The sequence below is a fragment of the Coturnix japonica genome, unplaced genomic scaffold, assembly GCF_054131305.1.
Source record: "Coturnix japonica strain WE unplaced genomic scaffold, WE-NBRP24 Scf039, whole genome shotgun sequence".
NCBI classification, from domain to species: Eukaryota; Metazoa; Chordata; class Aves; order Galliformes; family Phasianidae; genus Coturnix; species Coturnix japonica.
In genome coordinates, this window is record NW_028188942.1 from 4,227,501 (window position 1) to 4,250,116 (window position 22,616).

The window sequence follows — 22,616 nt, forward strand, 5'->3', positions numbered from 1 at the left end:
TGACCTGTCGGCCGGTGCAGTTTCCCGTCCGTGCCGCGGGTAGACGTGTCGGCCGTAGCCGCGCGTCACGCAGCTGTGTCAAGCGGTAAGGGTACGACGAACGGCCAGCCGCCCCCCGACCCGACCCGACCCGACCCGACCGCTTCCGCCTTTGACCCTCCCTCGCGCCCGCCCGCATCCTCCCCTCCCCCCCCTCCCCTCCCCTCCCCTCCCCTCCCTTGTGGTTTTATTTAAATTTATTAAAATTCATTTAAATTTATTAAAAATAGGTAGGGTAGACCTGGGGTCCGGCATTCGAGCTCGGGCGTCCTCGCGCACGACCGTCTCCGCCGTTCGTCCTCCCTCTGGCACGCTTGCTTCCTCCATTATTGTGGTGGGTTTTTTTTGTTTTTTCTTTTTTTTTTAATATTTTTGTTTCTTTTAAATTTTTTTTCCTTTTTTTCTCCTTTTTTCCCCATTTTTTCTTTTTTTCCCCTATTTTACCCTTTTTAAATATTTTTTTCTTTCTTTTTTTCTTTCTTTTTTTTTTAAAATTTTCTTTTCCCCATATTTCCTTATTATTTATTTAGTTATTCATGCAATTATTAATATCGCTCTTCCGCTCCCCCATCTTTTTATTACTTTTATTTTATTTTATTTTATTTTATTTTATTTTATTATTTTATTTTACCGCGACATTTTACGATCTATCTGTACTTTTTCACACCTTCTTCTCTTCTACTTTTCTTTGACTTCTGGCTTCCCTTCCCTTCCCTTCCCTTCCCTTCCCTTCCCTTCCCTTCCCTTCCCTTCCCTTCCCTTCCCTTCCCTTCCCTTCCCTTCCCTTCCCATCCCTTCCCTTCCCTTCCCTTCCCTTCCCTTCCCTTCCCTTCCCTTTCCTTCCCTTCCCTTCTCTTCTCTTTCTCCTCGTCACCCGCGCGTGAGTAAGCCCTGCACGGCCTCTGTCACGTAGAAGGGAGTCGCTTGCGTGGCCGGGGAGGGATGGGGGGGTCCGCAACGGGGTTGCGGGTATGCGGGTAGACCTGGCTGACGGCCGGCGCCTGATCTTCCCGGCCCCGCGTCCGTCTTCCACCTTCCCCCCCCCCCCCCACTCCACACCGCACGAGCGGGAACCCGACCCGTACCCAACAGTGGCCCGCCTCCACCTGCCCCCACCCCGGCCCTCGCCCACAACCCGCCCTCTCCCGGACGCATCTCACTCGACCGGCCCGCGACCGTGTTTTTTTATTTGTTTGTTTGTTTTTGTTTTTTTTTGTTTGGTCGGTCACTCGCTCGGTTATTTCTTTGGACCCGATTGGCCCGTTTGGTTTTTTTCTTTTCTTTCCTTTTTCCGCCGGGGTGCTCCTGACGGCTCGGCCCAATGGCGGCTCGACTCGGCGACCGGAGCCCGCCAAAACGCCTCGCCACCCCCCAGCCCCGCCGCCACCACCACCACCGCCACCACCGCCACCACCGCCACCACCTCCTCCTCCCGCCGAAAATCCCACGTACCGTTCCACCTCATCTGCCGGCTGGGAGAGAAGCTAGGCGCGAACCCCGTGGGGGACGCGGCCGCCTCCCGCCGTCCCACCTCTCGCCGCTGCCGTCTTCCCGCCACTCTTTCGCCATCCCTTGCCACGCGGCCTGCCCGCAGTCCGGATATCCGGCCCGAACGGACCCCGGTAGGCGGGGCCCGCGCACGCGCCCACGCTCTTCCTGCAGAGCCGGGGAGGCAAGGGGGGGCGGGGCGGCTTTTTCAAAAACTAAAAAAGGGGAAAGTAAAGAAGAACCCACGAGAAAAACAAACAAACAAACAAACAAACAAACGGAAAATAATAAAACCGAGCGGGGGCATGGACAAACAATCGAGCGGACCAAAGTACGAACGAACGAACGAACAAACAAACACGCAGACAAAAAGACAAAACCGTGGTGGCGGTGGCGGGACGGCCAGCTTTAAGCAAGGCCGAACCGAGAAGCCCGGGTGCGCCCCAACCCGGCGAACAGCGGCCGGCTCATACGTGCACCCTGGTCGTTCCGCGGCTGCGGCCGAGTGGCGTCTCCGTGGCGCCTCCGGTGCTCCGGCGCGGTCGACACGGCTTGACCCCTGGCCATCGCGGCTCGAGTGCGCCGGCATGGTCCAGCCGCTCCCGGCGGGTTCCGCTCGGCTCGGACGCTCCTCGGCGGAGTTGGGCGGTCTCAGCCGCGGCGGCACGGTCCAGCCTCTCCAGGCGGACTCAGCTCGGCTCGGACGTTCCGTGTAAGTGGCCAAGTGCCGCTCTCGTGGCTGCTCCGCTGCGCCGGCACTGTGTACCCAGCTCCGAGCGTCTCCGGGGGAAGGGTGCGGGGGAGTAAGTAGGGGGGGGAGGGGGGCACGGCGTCGGCGGCTAGGCGTCGCTGCCCATGCGGCTCGACTAGGTCGGCACAGTCTACCCGGCTCCGAGTGGGCTAGGTTGCTTGGCGGCGGCTGCTAGAGGTCGCTGCCTATGCGGCTCGGCTAGGTCGGCACGGTCTACCCGGCTCCGAGCGGGCCGTGGTGCTCGGCGGCGGCGGCTAGGGGTCGCTGCCCGTGCGGCTTGCGTGTAGCTGCCAGGTCTACCCGCTTTCGGCTAGGCTTTGCCGCCCTGTGAGATGGGGGGGCGCTAAAGCTCCGGAGCTTGCTAGGGGGTCGCTGTAGTTTCTTACCTACCGCTACGTCGACGGAGAGCGCCGCTTACCCTCGGCGCCGCTGCCGGTAGTCGGCGCCGTTCTTTTCCGAAGCAGTTTTTTCTTACGCCTTCCGTTTTCGTCTGCAGGAGCGAGCGCGTGCTCGTCTCCAGAGGCGGCAACGAGCGGTCGCAGGCGAGCGCGGCTGAGCGCCGGGCTGTGGAGTTTTTCGGTTGTGGCTTCCCGCCGCTCTTTCGACATCCCTCGCTACGCGGCCTGCCCGCAGTCCGGATTTCCGGCTCAGACGGACCCCGCTCAAGTGCGCCGGCACGGTCCAACTGCTCCCGGCGGGCACCGCTCAGCTCGGACGTTCCTCAAAATCAGCCAAATGTCGCTCCCGTGGCGTCTCCGCAGGGAAAAATGCATAGCCGGCGCCGCAAAGCTCGCGAGCCGCACCGAGCCGGGGAAACCGTGCCGTGGAGCAGCTGTGGGGCTGATGTGGGTGAGATCTATGGGGTAGGAGCTGCTGTGCGGCTGATGTGGGTCAGATCTATGGGCAGGAGCTGATGTAGGGAAGATTTGGGTCTGATCTATGGGTTAGGAACTGCTGTGGTTCAGATCTAAGGGGCAGGAGCAGCTGTGGGGCACATGTGGATCAGATCTATGGGTTAGGTGCTGCTTTGAGGAAAATGTGGGTCAGATCTATGGGGCAGGAGCTGCTGTGGGTCAGATTTGGGCCAGATCTATGGGGCAGGAGCTGCTGTGGGGCTGCTGTGGGTCAGATTTATGAGTCAGGAGCTGCTGTGTGGCTGACGTGGGTCAGATCTATGGGGCAGGAGCTGCTGTGGGGCATATGTAGGTCAGATCTATATGGCAGGAGCTGCTGTGGGGCACATGTGGGTCAGATCTATGGGCCAGGAGCTGCTGCGGGGCTGATTTGGGTCAGATCTATGGGTCAGCAGCTGCTGTGGGTCTGATGTGAGTCAGATCTATGGGGCAGGAGCTGCTGTGGGGCAGATGTGGCTCAGATCTATGGGGCAGGAGCTGCTGTGGGGCTGATACGGTTAAGATCTATGGAGCGGGAGATGCTATGGGGCTGATGAGGGTCAGATCTATAGGGCAGGAGCTGCAGTGGGGCTGATGTGGGTCAGATCTATGGGGCAGGATCTCCTGTGGGGCTGATGTGCGTCAAATCAATGGGGCAGAGCTGCTCTGGGGTACATGTGGGTCAGATCTATGGAGCAGGAGCTGCTGTGGGGCAGATTTGAATCAGATCTATAGGGCAGGAGCTGCTGTGGGTCAGATCTATGGGGCAGGAGCTGCTGTGAAGCACATGTGAGTTAGATCTATGGGGCAGGAGATGGTGTGGGGCAGATTTGGGTCAGATGTATGGGTCAGGAGCTGCTGTGTGTCTGATGTTGGTCAGATCTATGGGGCATGGGCTGCTGTGGGTCAGATCTACGGGACTGGAGCTGCAGTGGAGCACATGTGGGTCAGATCTATGGGGTAGAAGCTGCAGTGGGGCCGACGTGGGTAATATCTATAAGGCAGGAGCTGCTGTGTGGCTGATGTGGGTCAGATCTATGGGGCAGGAGCTGCTGTGGGGCATATGTGGGTCAGATCTATATGGCAGGAGCTGCTGTAAGGCACATGTAGGTCAGATCTATGGGGCAGGATTTGCTGTGGGGCAGATGAGGGACATATCTATGGTGCAAAATCTGCTGATGGACTGACGTGGGTCAGATCTATGAGTTTGGAGCATCTGTGGGGCACATGTGTGTCAGATCTATGGGCCAGGAGCTGCTGCGGGGATGATTTGGGTCAGATCTATGGGTCAGCAGCTGCTGTGGGTCTGATGTGGGTCAGATCTATGGGGCAGGAGCTGCTGTGGGGCTGATGTGGGTCAGATCTATGGGGCAGGAGATGCTGTGGGTCAGATCTATGGGGCAGGAGCTGCTGTGGGGAACATGTGGGTCAGGTCTATGGGGCAGGAGCTGCTGTGGGGCAGATGTGGGTCAGATCTATGGGTCAGCAGCTGCTGTGGGTCTGATGTGGGTCAGATCTATGGGGCAGGAGCTGCTGTGGGGCTGATGTGGGTCAGATCTATGGGGCAGAAGATGCTGTGGGTCAGATCTATGGGGAAGAGCTGCTGTTGGTCTGATCAATGGGGCAGGAGCAGCTGTGGGTCTGATGTGGGTCAGATCTATGGGGCAGGAGCTGCTGTGGGGCTGATGTGGGTCAGATCTATGGGGCAGGAGATGCTGTGGGTCAGATCTATGGGGAAGAGCTGCTGTTGTTCTGATCAATGGGGCAGGAGCAGCTGTGGGTCTGATGTGGGTCAGATCTATGGGGCAGGAGCTGCTGTGGGGCTGATGTGGGTCCGATCTATGGGGCAGGAGATGCTGTGGGTCAGATCTATGGGGAAGAGCTGCTGTTGGTATGATCAATGGGGCAGGAGAAGGAGTGGGGCAGATTTGGGTAAGATCTATAAGGCAGGAGAGGCTGTGGGGCTGATGTGGGTAAGATCTATGGTGCAGGAGCTGCTGTGGGGCAGATGTGGGTCAGATCTATGGGGCAGGAGATGCTGTGGCTGATGTGGGTCAGATCTATAAGGCAGGAGCTGCTGTGGGGCTGACTTGGGTCAGATCTATGAGGCAGGAGCTGCTGTGGGGCAGATTTGGGTCAGATCTATGGGGCAGGAGCTGCTGTGGGGCTGATGTGGGTCAGATCTATGGGGCAGGAGCTGCTGTGGGGCTGATGTGGGTCAGATCTATGGGGCAGGAGCTGCTGTGGGTCAGATCTATGGGGCAGGAGCTGCTGTGGGGAACATGTTGGTCAGATCTATGGGGAAGAGCTGCTGTTGGTCTGATCAATGGGGCAGGAGCAGCAGTGGGGCAGATTTGGGTAAGATCTATAAGGCAGGAGCGGCTGTGGGGCTGATGTGGGTCAGATCTATGAGGTAGTAGCTGCTGTGGGCACATGTGGGTCAGATCTATTGGGCGAAAGCTGCTGTGGGGCGCAAGTGAGGCAGATCTACGGGGCAGGAGCTGCTGTGTGGCAAATGTGGGTCAGATCTATGAACCAGGAGCTGCTGTGGGTCAGATCTATGGGGCAGGAACAGATGTGGGCCTGATGTTGTTCAGATTTATGGAGCAGGAGCTGCTGTGTTGCAGATGTGGGTCAGATCTATGGTGCAGGAGCTGCTGTGGGGCAGATGTAGGGCATATCTATGGGGCAGGAGCTGCTGTGAGGCTGATGGGTGTTAGATCTATGGGGAGGAGCTGCTGTGGTGCAGATGTGGGTCAGAGCTATGGGGCAGGAGCTGCTGTGGGGCAGAAGTGGGTAAGATCTATGGGGTAGGAGATGGTGTGTGGCAGATGTGGGTCAGATCTATGGTGTAGGAGCTGCTGTGGGGCTGATGTGGGTAAGATCTATGGTGCAGGAGCTGCTGTGGGGCAGATGTGGGTCAGATCTATGGGGCAGGAGATGCTGTGGCTGATGTGGGTCAGATCTATAGGGCAGGAGCTGCAGGGGGCTGATGTGGGTCAGATCTATGGAGCAGGAGCTGCTGTGGGGCACATGTGAGTTAGATCTATGGGGCAGGAGATGGTGTGATGCAGATTTGGGTCAGATGTATGGGGCAGGAGCTGATGTGGGGCTGATGTTGGTCAGATCTATAGGGCAGGAGCTGCAGTGGGGCTGATGTGGGTCAGATCTATGGGGCAGGATCTCCTGTGGGGCTGATGTGGGTCAAATCAATGGGGCAGAGCTGCTCTGGGGCACTGTCATGGTTTTGTAATTTTGCTATCAGTATCAGTATTCCACATCATAACATCATGTAAAGTATGGATACTTCTATTGAATGTGCAGTCCACAGAAGAAGACTACATATCCCATAGAACAACAGGGTTAATGATAAGTCACGGGACCAGGACGCTGTATAATCTCGTTCCCAGGCTGGAGTGCCCTCCTTCTTCTCTCGAACTTCTCGGAGAGTGGGAAGCGTTCCAGCCGTGTCGCCTAGAGTTCACAGTAGGCCTCTCGGTTTTCGGGGACTCTCTCTCTCTGTTTCGTTCAATTTGTTAGCCTCAATTATATTATATTGTGTTATCTTGTATTTCGGTATCATATTTAGTAAAATAAGTTTTTCCTCCTTAGACTGTCGCTGTTTTATCCCACTCCCTTTTTTCCCCTCCTTTCCGGGCCCCGGGAGGGGGGCCCACGGGGTGGCTTCCCCTGTCACGGGCATAGGTAAATCTAAGTAACCCGTGACAGGCACATGCGGGTCAGATCTATGGAGCAGGAGCTGCTGTGGGACAGATTTGAATCAGATCTATGGGGCAGGAGCTGCTGTGGGTCAGATCTATGGGCAGGAGCTGCTGTGGGGCACATGTGAGTTAGATCTATGGGGCAGGAGATGGTGTGGGGCAGATTTGGGTCAGATGTATGGGTCAGGAGCTGCTGTGTGGCTGATGAGGGTCAGATCTATGGGGCATGGGCTGCTGTGGGTCAGATCTACGGGACTGGAGCTGCAGTGGAGCACATGTGGGTCAGATCTATGGGGTAGAAGCTGCTGTGGGGCTGATGGGGGTCATATCTATAAGGCAGGAGCTGCTGTGGGGCTGACTTGGGTCAGATCTATGAGGCAGGAGCTGCTGTGGGGCAGATTTGGGTCAGATCTATGGGGCAGGAGCTGCTGTGGGGCTGATGTGGGTCAGATCTATGGGGCAGGAGCTGCTGTGGGGCTGATGTGGGTCAGATCTATGGGGCAGGAGATGCAGTGGGTCAGATCTATGGGGCAGGAGCTGCTGTGGGGCAGATGTGGGTCAGATCTATGGGGCAGGAGCTGCTGTGAGGAACATGTTGGTCTGATGTATGGGGAAGAGCTGCTGTTGGTCTGATCAATGGGGCAGGAGCAGCAGTGGGGCAGATTTGGGTAAGATCTATAAGGCAGGAGCGGCTGTGGGGCTGATGTGGGTCAGATCTATGAGGTAGTAGCTGCTGTGGGCACATGTGGGTCAGATCTATTGGGCGAAAGCTGCTGTGGGGCGCAAGTGAGGCAGATCTACGGGGCAGGAGCTGCTGTGTGGCAAATGTGGGTCAGATCTATGAGGCAGGAGTTGCTGTGGGTCAGATCTATGGGGCAGGAACAGATGTGGGCCTGATGTTGTTCAGATTTATGGAGCAGGAGCTGCTGTGTTGCAGATGTGGGTCAGATCTATGGTGCAGGAGCTGCTGTGGGGCAGATGTAGGGCATATCTATGGGGCAGGAGCTGCTGTGAGGCTGATGGGTGTTAGATCTATGGGGAGGAGCTGCTGTGGTGCAGATGTGGGTCAGAGCTATGGGGCAGGAGCTTCTGTGGGGCAGAAGTGGGTAAGATCTATGGGGTAGGAGATGGTGTGTGGCAGATGTGGGTCAGATCTATGGTGTAGGAGCTGCTGTGGGGATGATGTGGGTCAGATCTATGGGGCAGGAGCTGCTTTGAATAAGATCTATTTGGCAGGATCTGCTGTGGGGCAGATTTGGGTCAGATCTATGAGGCAGGAGATGCTGTGGGTCAGATCTACGGGGAAGAGCTGCTGTTGGTCTGATCAGTGGGGCAGGAGCAGCTGTGGGTCTGATGTGGGTCAGATCTATGGGGCAGGAGCTGCTGTGGGGCTGATGTGGGTCCGATCTATGGTGCAGGAGATGCTGTGGGGCAGATGGGGGTCAGATCTATGGGGCAGGAGATGCTGTGGAGCAGATTTGGGTCAGATCTATGGGGCAGGAGCTGCTGTGGGGCTGATGTGGGTCAGATCTATAGGGCAAGAGCTGCAGCGGGCTGATGTGGGTCAGATCTATGGGCAAGATCTCCTGTGGGTTGATGTGGGTCAAATCAATGGGGCAGAGCTGCTCTTGGTTACATGTGGGTCAGATCTATGGAGCAGGAGCTGCTGTGTGACAGATTTGAATCAGATCTATAGGGCAGGAGCTGCTGTGGGTCAGATCTATGGAGCAGGAGCTGCTGTGGGGCACATGTGAGTTAGATCTATGGGGCAGGAGATGGTGTGGGGTAGATTTGGGTCAGATGTATGGGTCAGGAGCTGCTGTGTGGCTGATGTTGGTCAGATCTATGGGGCATGGGCTGCTGTGGGTCAGATCTACGGGACTGGAGCTGCAGTGGAGCACATGTGGATCAGATCTATGGGGCAGGAGCTGCTGTGGGGCAGATGTGGGTCAGATCTATGGGTCAGCAGCTGCTGTGGGTCTGATGTGGGTCAGATCTATGGGGGAGGAGCTGCTGTGGGGCTGATGTGGGTCAGATCTGTGGGGCAGGAGATGCTGTGGGTCAGATCTATGGGGAAGAGCTGCTGTTGGTCTGATCAATGGGGCAGGAGCAGCTGTGGGTCTGATGTGGGTCAGATCTATGGGGCAGGAGCTGCTGTGGGGCTGATGTGGGTCCGATCTATGGGGCAGGAGATGCTGTGGGTCAGATCTATGGGGAAGAGCTGCTGTTGGTCTGATCAATGGGGCAGCAGCAGCAGTGGGGCAGATTTGGGTAAGATCTATAAGGCAGGAGCGGCTGTGGGGCTGATGTGGGTCAGATCTATGGTGCAGGAGCTGCTGTGGGGCAGATGTGGGTCAGATCTATGGGGCAGGAGCTGCTGTGGCTGATGTGGGTCAGTTCTATGGGGCAGGAGATGCTGTGAGTCAGATGTATGAGGCAGGAGCTGCTGTGGGGCAGATGGGGGTCAGATCTATGGTGCAGGAGATGCTGTGGAGCAGATGTGGGTCAGATCTGAGGGGCAGGAGCTGCTGTGGGGCTGATGTGGTTCAGATCTATAGGGCAGGACCTGCAGGGGGCTGATGTGGGTCAGATCTATGGGCAGGATCTCCTGTGGGTTGATGTGGGTCAAATCAATGGGGCAGAGCTGCTCTTGGGTACATGTGGTTCTGATCTATAAAGCAGGAGCTGATGTAGGGAAGATTTGGGTCTGATCTATGGGTTAGGAACTGCTGTGGTTCAGATCTAAGGGGCAGGAGCAGCTGTGGGGCACATGTGGATCAGATCTATGGGTTAGGTGCTGCTTTGAGGAAAATGTGGGTCAGATCTATGGGGCAGGAGCTGCTGTGGGTCAGATTTGGGCCAGATCTATGGGGCAGGAGCTGCTGTGGGGCTGCTGTGGGTCAGATTTATGAGTCAGGAGCTGCTGTGTGGCTGACGTGGGTCAGATCTATGGGGCAGGAGCTGCTGTGGGGCATATGTAGGTCAGATCTATATGGCAGGAGCTGCTGTGGGGCACATGTGGGTCAGATCTATGGGCCAGGAGCTGCTGCGGGGCTGATTTGGGTCAGATCTATGGGTCAGCAGCTGCTGTGGGTCTGATGTGAGTCAGATCTATGGGGCAGGAGCTGCTGTGGGGCAGATGTGGCTCAGATCTATGGGGCAGGAGCTGCTGTGGGGCTGATACGGTTAAGATCTATGGAGCGGGAGATGCTATGGGGCTGATGAGGGTCAGATCTATAGGGCAGGAGCTGCAGTGGGGCTGATGTGGGTCAGATCTATGGGGCAGGATCTCCTGTGGGGCTGATGTGCGTCAAATCAATGGGGCAGAGCTGCTCTGGGGTACATGTGGGTCAGATCTATGGAGCAGGAGCTGCTGTGGGGCAGATTTGAATCAGATCTATAGGGCAGGAGCTGCTGTGGGTCAGATCTATGGGGCAGGAGCTGCTGTGAAGCACATGTGAGTTAGATCTATGGGGCAGGAGATGGTGTGGGGCAGATTTGGGTCAGATGTATGGGTCAGGAGCTGCTGTGTGTCTGATGTTGGTCAGATCTATGGGGCATGGGCTGCTGTGGGTCAGATCTACGGGACTGGAGCTGCAGTGGAGCACATGTGGGTCAGATCTATGGGGTAGAAGCTGCAGTGGGGCCGACGTGGGTAATATCTATAAGGCAGGAGCTGCTGTGTGGCTGATGTGGGTCAGATCTATGGGGCAGGAGCTGCTGTGGGGCATATGTGGGTCAGATCTATATGGCAGGAGCTGCTGTAAGGCACATGTAGGTCAGATCTATGGGGCAGGATTTGCTGTGGGGCAGATGAGGGACATATCTATGGTGCAAAATCTGCTGATGGACTGACGTGGGTCAGATCTATGAGTTTGGAGCATCTGTGGGGCACATGTGTGTCAGATCTATGGGCCAGGAGCTGCTGCGGGGATGATTTGGGTCAGATCTATGGGTCAGCAGCTGCTGTGGGTCTGATGTGGGTCAGATCTATGGGGCAGGAGCTGCTGTGGGGCTGATGTGGGTCAGATCTATGGGGCAGGAGATGCTGTGGGTCAGATCTATGGGGCAGGAGCTGCTGTGGGGAACATGTGGGTCAGGTCTATGGGGCAGGAGCTGCTGTGGGGCAGATGTGGGTCAGATCTATGGGTCAGCAGCTGCTGTGGGTCTGATGTGGGTCAGATCTATGGGGCAGGAGCTGCTGTGGGGCTGATGTGGGTCAGATCTATGGGGCAGAAGATGCTGTGGGTCAGATCTATGGGGAAGAGCTGCTGTTGGTCTGATCAATGGGGCAGGAGCAGCTGTGGGTCTGATGTGGGTCAGATCTATGGGGCAGGAGCTGCTGTGGGGCTGATGTGGGTCAGATCTATGGGGCAGGAGATGCTGTGGGTCAGATCTATGGGGAAGAGCTGCTGTTGTTCTGATCAATGGGGCAGGAGCAGCTGTGGGTCTGATGTGGGTCAGATCTATGGGGCAGGAGCTGCTGTGGGGCTGATGTGGGTCCGATCTATGGGGCAGGAGATGCTGTGGGTCAGATCTATGGGGAAGAGCTGCTGTTGGTATGATCAATGGGGCAGGAGAAGGAGTGGGGCAGATTTGGGTAAGATCTATAAGGCAGGAGAGGCTGTGGGGCTGATGTGGGTAAGATCTATGGTGCAGGAGCTGCTGTGGGGCAGATGTGGGTCAGATCTATGGGGCAGGAGATGCTGTGGCTGATGTGGGTCAGATCTATAAGGCAGGAGCTGCTGTGGGGCTGACTTGGGTCAGATCTATGAGGCAGGAGCTGCTGTGGGGCAGATTTGGGTCAGATCTATGGGGCAGGAGCTGCTGTGGGGCTGATGTGGGTCAGATCTATGGGGCAGGAGCTGCTGTGGGGCTGATGTGGGTCAGATCTATGGGGCAGGAGCTGCTGTGGGTCAGATCTATGGGGCAGGAGCTGCTGTGGGGAACATGTTGGTCAGATCTATGGGGAAGAGCTGCTGTTGGTCTGATCAATGGGGCAGGAGCAGCAGTGGGGCAGATTTGGGTAAGATCTATAAGGCAGGAGCGGCTGTGGGGCTGATGTGGGTCAGATCTATGAGGTAGTAGCTGCTGTGGGCACATGTGGGTCAGATCTATTGGGCGAAAGCTGCTGTGGGGCGCAAGTGAGGCAGATCTACGGGGCAGGAGCTGCTGTGTGGCAAATGTGGGTCAGATCTATGAACCAGGAGCTGCTGTGGGTCAGATCTATGGGGCAGGAACAGATGTGGGCCTGATGTTGTTCAGATTTATGGAGCAGGAGCTGCTGTGTTGCAGATGTGGGTCAGATCTATGGTGCAGGAGCTGCTGTGGGGCAGATGTAGGGCATATCTATGGGGCAGGAGCTGCTGTGAGGCTGATGGGTGTTAGATCTATGGGGAGGAGCTGCTGTGGTGCAGATGTGGGTCAGAGCTATGGGGCAGGAGCTGCTGTGGGGCAGAAGTGGGTAAGATCTATGGGGTAGGAGATGGTGTGTGGCAGATGTGGGTCAGATCTATGGTGTAGGAGCTGCTGTGGGGCTGATGTGGGTAAGATCTATGGTGCAGGAGCTGCTGTGGGGCAGATGTGGGTCAGATCTATGGGGCAGGAGATGCTGTGGCTGATGTGGGTCAGATCTATAGGGCAGGAGCTGCAGGGGGCTGATGTGGGTCAGATCTATGGAGCAGGAGCTGCTGTGGGGCACATGTGAGTTAGATCTATGGGGCAGGAGATGGTGTGATGCAGATTTGGGTCAGATGTATGGGGCAGGAGCTGATGTGGGGCTGATGTTGGTCAGATCTATAGGGCAGGAGCTGCAGTGGGGCTGATGTGGGTCAGATCTATGGGGCAGGATCTCCTGTGGGGCTGATGTGGGTCAAATCAATGGGGCAGAGCTGCTCTGGGGCACTGTCATGGTTTTGTAATTTTGCTATCAGTATCAGTATTCCACATCATAACATCATGTAAAGTATGGATACTTCTATTGAATGTGCAGTCCACAGAAGAAGACTACATATCCCATAGAACAACAGGGTTAATGATAAGTCACAGGACCAGGACGCTGTATAATCTCGTTCCCAGGCTGGAGTGCCCTCCTTCTTCTCTCGAACTTCTCGGAGAGTGGGAAGCGTTCCAGCCGTGTCGCCTAGAGTTCACAGTAGGCCTCTCGGTTTTCGGGGACTCTCTCTCTCTGTTTCGTTCAATTTGTTAGCCTCAATTATATTATATTGTGTTATCTTGTATTTCGGTATCATATTTAGTAAAATAAGTTTTTCCTCCTTAGACTGTCGCTGTTTTATCCCACTCCCTTTTTTCCCCTCCTTTCCGGGCCCCGGGAGGGGGGCCCACGGGGTGGCTTCCCCTGTCACGGGCATAGGTAAATCTAAGTAACCCGTGACAGGCACATGCGGGTCAGATCTATGGAGCAGGAGCTGCTGTGGGACAGATTTGAATCAGATCTATGGGGCAGGAGCTGCTGTGGGTCAGATCTATGGGCAGGAGCTGCTGTGGGGCACATGTGAGTTAGATCTATGGGGCAGGAGATGGTGTGGGGCAGATTTGGGTCAGATGTATGGGTCAGGAGCTGCTGTGTGGCTGATGAGGGTCAGATCTATGGGGCATGGGCTGCTGTGGGTCAGATCTACGGGACTGGAGCTGCAGTGGAGCACATGTGGGTCAGATCTATGGGGTAGAAGCTGCTGTGGGGCTGATGGGGGTCATATCTATAAGGCAGGAGCTGCTGTGGGGCTGACTTGGGTCAGATCTATGAGGCAGGAGCTGCTGTGGGGCAGATTTGGGTCAGATCTATGGGGCAGGAGCTGCTGTGGGGCTGATGTGGGTCAGATCTATGGGGCAGGAGCTGCTGTGGGGCTGATGTGGGTCAGATCTATGGGGCAGGAGATGCAGTGGGTCAGATCTATGGGGCAGGAGCTGCTGTGGGGCAGATGTGGGTCAGATCTATGGGGCAGGAGCTGCTGTGAGGAACATGTTGGTCTGATGTATGGGGAAGAGCTGCTGTTGGTCTGATCAATGGGGCAGGAGCAGCAGTGGGGCAGATTTGGGTAAGATCTATAAGGCAGGAGCGGCTGTGGGGCTGATGTGGGTCAGATCTATGAGGTAGTAGCTGCTGTGGGCACATGTGGGTCAGATCTATTGGGCGAAAGCTGCTGTGGGGCGCAAGTGAGGCAGATCTACGGGGCAGGAGCTGCTGTGTGGCAAATGTGGGTCAGATCTATGAGGCAGGAGTTGCTGTGGGTCAGATCTATGGGGCAGGAACAGATGTGGGCCTGATGTTGTTCAGATTTATGGAGCAGGAGCTGCTGTGTTGCAGATGTGGGTCAGATCTATGGTGCAGGAGCTGCTGTGGGGCAGATGTAGGGCATATCTATGGGGCAGGAGCTGCTGTGAGGCTGATGGGTGTTAGATCTATGGGGAGGAGCTGCTGTGGTGCAGATGTGGGTCAGAGCTATGGGGCAGGAGCTTCTGTGGGGCAGAAGTGGGTAAGATCTATGGGGTAGGAGATGGTGTGTGGCAGATGTGGGTCAGATCTATGGTGTAGGAGCTGCTGTGGGGATGATGTGGGTCAGATCTATGGGGCAGGAGCTGCTTTGAATAAGATCTATTTGGCAGGATCTGCTGTGGGGCAGATTTGGGTCAGATCTATGAGGCAGGAGATGCTGTGGGTCAGATCTACGGGGAAGAGCTGCTGTTGGTCTGATCAGTGGGGCAGGAGCAGCTGTGGGTCTGATGTGGGTCAGATCTATGGGGCAGGAGCTGCTGTGGGGCTGATGTGGGTCCGATCTATGGTGCAGGAGATGCTGTGGGGCAGATGGGGGTCAGATCTATGGGGCAGGAGATGCTGTGGAGCAGATTTGGGTCAGATCTATGGGGCAGGAGCTGCTGTGGGGCTGATGTGGGTCAGATCTATAGGGCAAGAGCTGCAGCGGGCTGATGTGGGTCAGATCTATGGGCAAGATCTCCTGTGGGTTGATGTGGGTCAAATCAATGGGGCAGAGCTGCTCTTGGTTACATGTGGGTCAGATCTATGGAGCAGGAGCTGCTGTGTGACAGATTTGAATCAGATCTATAGGGCAGGAGCTGCTGTGGGTCAGATCTATGGAGCAGGAGCTGCTGTGGGGCACATGTGAGTTAGATCTATGGGGCAGGAGATGGTGTGGGGTAGATTTGGGTCAGATGTATGGGTCAGGAGCTGCTGTGTGGCTGATGTTGGTCAGATCTATGGGGCATGGGCTGCTGTGGGTCAGATCTACGGGACTGGAGCTGCAGTGGAGCACATGTGGATCAGATCTATGGGGCAGGAGCTGCTGTGGGGCAGATGTGGGTCAGATCTATGGGTCAGCAGCTGCTGTGGGTCTGATGTGGGTCAGATCTATGGGGGAGGAGCTGCTGTGGGGCTGATGTGGGTCAGATCTGTGGGGCAGGAGATGCTGTGGGTCAGATCTATGGGGAAGAGCTGCTGTTGGTCTGATCAATGGGGCAGGAGCAGCTGTGGGTCTGATGTGGGTCAGATCTATGGGGCAGGAGCTGCTGTGGGGCTGATGTGGGTCCGATCTATGGGGCAGGAGATGCTGTGGGTCAGATCTATGGGGAAGAGCTGCTGTTGGTCTGATCAATGGGGCAGCAGCAGCAGTGGGGCAGATTTGGGTAAGATCTATAAGGCAGGAGCGGCTGTGGGGCTGATGTGGGTCAGATCTATGGTGCAGGAGCTGCTGTGGGGCAGATGTGGGTCAGATCTATGGGGCAGGAGCTGCTGTGGCTGATGTGGGTCAGTTCTATGGGGCAGGAGATGCTGTGAGTCAGATGTATGAGGCAGGAGCTGCTGTGGGGCAGATGGGGGTCAGATCTATGGTGCAGGAGATGCTGTGGAGCAGATGTGGGTCAGATCTGAGGGGCAGGAGCTGCTGTGGGGCTGATGTGGTTCAGATCTATAGGGCAGGACCTGCAGGGGGCTGATGTGGGTCAGATCTATGGGCAGGATCTCCTGTGGGTTGATGTGGGTCAAATCAATGGGGCAGAGCTGCTCTTGGGTACATGTGGTTCTGATCTATAAAGCAGGAGCTGATGTAGGGAAGATTTGGGTCTGATCTATGGGTTAGGAACTGCTGTGGTTCAGATCTATGGGGCAGGAGCAGCTGTGGGGCACATGTGGGTCAGATCCATGGGTTAGGTGCTGCTTTGGGGAAAGTGTGGGTCAGATCTATGGGGCAGGAGCTGCTGTGGTCAGATTTGGGTCAGATCTATGGGGCAGGAGCTGCTGTGGGGCTGCTGTGGGTCAGATTTATGAGTCAGGAGCTGCTGTGTGGCTGATGTGCGTCAGATCTATGAAGCAGGAGCTGCTGTGGGGCATATGTGGGTCAGATCTATATGGCAGGAGCTGCTGTGGGGCACATGTGGGTCAGACCTATGGGGCAGGAGCTGCAGAGGGGATGATGTAGGTCAGATCTATGGGGCAGGAGTTGCTGTGGGGCAGATGAGGGACATATCTATGGTGCAAAATCTACTGTTGGACTGATGTGGGTCAGATCTATGAGTTTGGAGCTGCTGTGGGGCACATGTGGGTCAGATCTATGGGCCAGGAGCTGCTGCGGTGCTGATGTGGGTCAGATCTATGGGGCAGGAGCTGCTGTGGGGCAGATGTGGGTCAGATCTATGGGGCAGGAGCTGCTGTGGGGCTGATGTGGGTCAGATCTATGGAGCGGGATATGCTATGGGGCTGATGAGGGTCAGATCTATAGGGCAGGAGCTGCAGTGGGGCTGATGTGGGTCAGATCTATGGGGCAGGATCTCCTGTGGGGCTGATGTGCGTCAAACCAATTGTGCAGAGCTGCTCTGGGCTACATGTGGGTCAGATCTATGGAGCAGGAGCTGCTGTGGGGCAGATTTGAATCAGATCTATAGGGCAGGAGCTGCTGTGGGTCAGATCTATGGGCAGGAGCTGCTGTGAAGCACATGTGAGTTAGATCTATGGGGCAGGAGATGGTGTGGGGCAGATTTGGTCAGATGTATGGGTCAGGAGCTGCTGTGTGGCTGATATTGGTCAGATCTATGGGGCATGGGCTGCTGTGGGTCAGATCTACGGGACTGGAGCTGCAGTGGAGCACATGTGGGTCAGATCTATGGGGTAGAAGCTGCTGTGGGGCTGACGTGGGTCATATCTATAAGGCAGGAGCTGCTGTGGGGCTGACTTGGGTCAGATCTATGGGGCAGGAGCTGCTGTGGGGCTGATGTGGGTCAGATCTATGGGGCAGGAGCTGCTGTGGGGCATATGTGGGTCAGATCTATATGGCAGGAGCTGCTGTGGGGCACATGTAGGTCAGACCTATGGGGCAGGAGCTGCAGAGGGGATGATGTAGGTCAGATCTATGGGGCAGGAGTTGCTGTGGGGCAGATGAGGGACATATCTATGGTGCAAAATCTGCTGTTGGACTGATGTGGGTCAGATCTATGAGTTTGGAGCTGCTGTGGGGCACATGTGGGTCAGATCTATGGGCCAGGAGCTGCTGCGGGGCTGATTTGGGTCAGATCTATGGGTCAGCAGCTGCTGTGGGTCTGATGTGGGTCAGATCTATGGGGCAGGAGCTGCTGTGGGGCTGATGTGGGTCAGATCTATGGGGCAGGAGATGCTGTGGGTCAGATCTATGGGGCAGGAGCTGCTGTGGGGAACATGTGGGTCAGGTCTATGGGGCAGGAGCTGCTGTGGGGCAGATGTGGGTCATATCTATGGGTCAGCAGCTGCTGTGGGTCTGATGTGGATCAGATCTATGGGGCAGGAGCTGCTGTGGGGCTGATGTGGGTCAGATCTATGGGGCAGGAGATGCTGTGGGGCTGATGTGGGTCAGATCTATGGGGCAGGAGCTGCTGTGGGTCTGATGTGGGTCAGATCTATGTGGCAGGAGCTGCTGTGAGGCTGATGTGGGTCAGATGTATGGGGCAGGAGCTGCAGAGGGGATGACGTAGGTAAGATCTATGGGGCAGGAGTAGCTGTGGGGCAGATGTATGAGGCAGGAGCTGCTGTGGGGCAGATGGGGGTCAGATCTATGGGGCAGGAGATGCTGTGGAGCAGATGTGGGTCAGATCTGAGGGGCAGGAGCTGCTGTGGGGCTGATGTGGTTCAGATCTATAGGGCAGGAGCTGCTGTGGGGCAGATGTGGGTCAGATCTATGGGTCAGCAGCTGCTGTGGGTCTGATGTGGGTCAGATCTATGGGGCAGGAGCTGCTGTGGGGCTGATGTGGGTCAGATCTATGGGGCAGGAGATGCTGTGGGGCTGATGTGGGTCAGATCTATGGGGCAGGAGCTGCTGTGGGTCTGATGTGGGTCAGATCTATGTGGCAGGAGCTGCTGTGGGGCTGATGTGGGTCAGATCTATGGGGCAGGAGATGCTGTGGGTCAGATCTATGGGGCAGGAGCTGCTGTGGGGAACATGTGGGTCAGGTCTATGGGGCAGGAGCTGCTGTGGGGCAGATGTGGGTCAGATCTATGGTGCAGGAGCTACTGTGGGGCAGATGTGGGTAAGATCTATGGGGCAGGAGCTGCTGTGGGGCTGATGTGGGTCAGATCTATGGGGCAGGAGATGCTGTGGGTCAGATCTATGGGGAAGAGCTGCTGTTGGTCTGATCAATGGGGCAGGAGCAGCTGTGGGTCTGATGTGGGTCAGATTTATGGGGCAGGAGCTGCTGTGGGGCTGATGTGGGTCCGATCTATGGGGCAGGAGATGCTGTGGTTCAGATCTATGGGGAAGAGCTGCTGTTGGTCTGATCAATGGGGCAGCAGCAGCAGTGGGGCAGATTTGGGTAAGATCTATAAGGCAGGAGCGGCTGTGGGGCTGATGTGGGTCAGATCTATGGTGCAGGAGCTGCTGTGGGGCAGATGTGGGTCAGATCTATGGGGCAGGAGCTGCTGTGGCTGATGTGGGTCAGTTCTATTGGGCAGGAGATGCTGTGAGTCAGATGTATGAGGCAGGAGCTGCTGTGGGGCAGATGGGGGTCAGATCTATGGGGCAGGAGATGCTGTGGAGCAGATTTGAATCAGATCTGAGGGGCAGGAGCTGCTGTGGGGCTGATGTGGTTCAGATCTATTGGGCAGGAGCTGCAGGGGGCTGATGTGGGTCAGATCTATGGGCAGGATCTCCTGTGGGTTGATGTGGGTCAAATCAATGGGGCAGAGCTGCTCTGGGGTACATGTGGGTCTGATCTATGGAGCAGGAGCTGATGTAGGGAAGATTTGGGTCTGATCTATGGGTTAGGAACTGCTGTGGGTCAGATCTATGGGGCAGGAGCAGCTGTGGGGCACATGCGGGTCAGATCCATGGGTTAGGTGCTGCTTTGGGGAAAATGTGGGTCAGATCTTTGGGGCAGGAGCTGCTGTGGTCAGATTTGGGTCAGATCTATGGGGCAGGAGCTGCTGTGGGGCTGCTGTTGGTCAGATTTATGAGTCAGGAGCTGCTGTGTGGCTGATGTGTGTCAGATCTATGGGGCAGGAGCTGCTGCGGGGCATATGTGGGTCAGATCTATATGGCAGGAGCTGCTGTGGGGCACATGTGGGTCAGACCTATGGGGCAGGAGCTGCAGAGGGGATGATGTAGGTCAGATCTATGGGGCAGGAGTTGCTGTGGGGCAGATGAGGGACATATCTATGGTGCAAAATCTGCTGTTGGACTGATGTGGGTCAGATCTATGAGTTTGGAGCTGCTGTGGGGCACATGTGGGTCAGATCTATGGGCCAGGAGCTGCTGCGGTGCTGATTTGGGTCAGATCTATGGGTCAGCAGCTGCTGTGAATCTGATGTGGGTCAGATCTATGGGGCAGGAGCTGCTGTGGGGCAGATGTGGGTCAGATCTATGGGGCAGGAGCTGCTGTGGGGCTGATGTGGGTCAGATCTATGGAGCGGGATATGCTATAGGGCTGATGAGGGTCAGATCTATAGGGCAGGAGCTGCAGTGGGGCTGATGTGGGTCAAATCAATGGGGCAGAGCTGCTCTGGGGTACATGTGGGTCAGATCTATGGAGCAGGAGCTGCTGTGGGGCAGATTTGAATCAGATCTATAGGGCAGGAGCTGCTGTGGGTCAGATCTACGGGCAGGAGCTGCTGTGGGGCACATGTGAGTTAGATCTATGGGGCAGGAGATGGTGTGGGGCAGATTTGGGTCAGAAGTATGGGTCAGGAGCTGCTGAGTGGCTGATATTGGTCAGATCTATGGGGCATGGGCTGCTGTGGGTCAGATCTATGGGCAGGAGCTGCTGTGGGGCACATGTGAGTTAGATCTATGGGGCAGGAGATGGTGTGGGGCAGATTTGGGTCAGATGTATGGGTCAGGAGCTGCTGTGTGGCTGATATTGCTCAGATCTATGGGGCATGGGCTGCTGTGGGTCAGATCTACGGGACTGGAGCAGCAGTGGAGCACATGTGGGTCAGATCTATGGGGTAGAAGCTGCTGTGGGGCTGACGTGGGTCATATCTATAAGGCAGGAGCTGCTGTGGGGCTGACTTGGGTCAGATCTATGGGGCAGGAGCTGCTGTGGGGCTGATGTGGGTCAGATCTATGGGGCAGGAGCTGCTGTGGGGCATATGTGGGTCAGATCTATATGGCAGGAGCTGCTGTGGGGCACATGTAGGTCAGACCTATGGGGCAGGAGCTGCAGAGGGGATGATGTAGGTCAGATCTATGGGGCAGGAGTTGCTGTGGGGCAGATGAGGGACATATCTATGGTGCAAAATCTGCTGTTGGACTGATGTGGGTCAGATCTATGAGTTTGGAGCTGCTGTGGGGCACATGTGGGTCAGATCTATGGGCCAGGAGCTGCTGCGGGGCTGATTTGGGTCAGATCTATGGGTCAGCAGCTGCTGTGGGTCTGATGTGGGTCAGATCTATGGGGCAGGAGCTGCTGTGGGGCTGATGTGGGTCAGATCTATGGGGCAGGAGATGCTGTGGGTCAGATCTATGGGGCAGGAGCTGCTGTGGGGAACATGTGGGTCAGGTCTATGGGGCAGGAGCTGCTGTGGGGCAGATGTGGGTCAGATCTATGGGTCAGCAGCTGCTGTGTGTCTGATGTGGGTCAGATCTATGGGGCAGGAGCTGCTGTGGGGCTGATGTGGGTCAGATCTATGGGGCAGGAGATGCTGTGGGGCTGATGTGGGTCAGATCTATGGGGCAGGAGCTGCTGTGGGTCTGATGTGGGTCAGATCTATGTGGCAGGAGCTGCTGTGGGGCTGATGTGGGCCAGATCTATGGGGCAGGAGATGCTGTGGGTCAGATCTATGGGGCAGGAGCTGCTGTGGGGAACATGTGGGTCAGGTCTATGGGGCAGGAGCTGCTGTGGGGCAGATGTGGGTCAGATCTATGGGTCAGCAGCTGCTGTGGGTCTGATGTGGGTCTGATCTATGGGGGAGGAGCTGCTGTGGGGCTGATGTGGGTCAGATCTGTGGGGCAGGAGATGCTGTGGGTCAGATCTATGGGGAAGAGCTGCTGTTGGCCTGATCAATGGGGCAGGAGCAGCTGTGGGTCTGATGTGGGTCAGATCTATGGGGCAGGAGCTGCTGTGGGGCTGATGTGGGTCCGATCTATGGGGCAGGAGATGCTGTGGGTCAGATCTATGGGGAAGAGCTGCTGTTGGTCTGATCAATGGGGCAGCAGCAGCAGTGGGGCAGATTTGGGTAAGATCTATAAGGCAGGAGCGGCTGTGGGGCTGATGTGGGTCAGATCTATGGTGCAGGAGCTGCTGTGGGGCAGATGTGGGTCAGATCTATGGGGCAGGAGCTGCTGTGGCTGATGTGGGTCAGTTCTATGGGGCAGGAGATGCTGTGAGTCAGATGTATGAGGCAGGAGCTGCTGTGGGGCAGATGGGGGTCAGATCTATGGGGCAGGAGATGCTGTGGAGCAGATGTGGGTCAGATCTGAGGGGCAGGAGCTGCTGTGGGGCTGATGTGGGTCAGATCTATGGGCAGGATCTCCTGTGGGTTGATGTGGGTCAAATCAATGGGGCAGAGCTGCTCTGGGGCACATGTGGGTCTGATCTTTGGAGCAGGAGCTGCTGTGGGACAGATTTGAATCAGATCTATAGGGCAGGAGCTGCTGTGGGTCAGATCTATGGTGTAGGAGCTGCTGTGGGGCACATGTGAGTTAGATCTATGGGACAGGAGATGTTGTGGGGCAGATTTGGGTCAGATGTATGGGGCAGGAGCTGATGTGGGGCTGATGTTGGTCAGATCTAAAGGGCAGGAGCTGGAGTGGGGCTGATGTGGGTCAGATCTATGGGGCAGGATCTCCTGTGGGGCTGATGTGTGTCAGATCTATATGGCAGGAGCTGCTGTGGGGCACATGTGAGTTAGATCTATGGGGCAGGAGATGGTGTGGGGCAGATTTGGGTCAGATGTATGGGTCAGGAGCTGCTGTGTGATTGATGAGGGTCAGATCTATGGGGCATGGGCTGCTGTGGTTCAGATCTACGGGACTGGAGCTGCAGTGGAGCACATGTGGGTCAGATCTATGGGGTAGAAGCTGCTGTGGGGCTGATGGGGGTCATATCTATAAGGCAGGAGCTGCTGTGGGGCTGACGTGGGTCAGATCTATGAGGAAGGAGCTGCTGTGGGGCAGATTTGGGTCAGATCTATGGGGCAGGAGCTGCTGTGGGGTTGATGTGGGTCAGATCTATGGGGCAGGAGCTGCTGTGGGGCTGATGTGGGTCAGATCTATGGGGCAGGAGATGCTG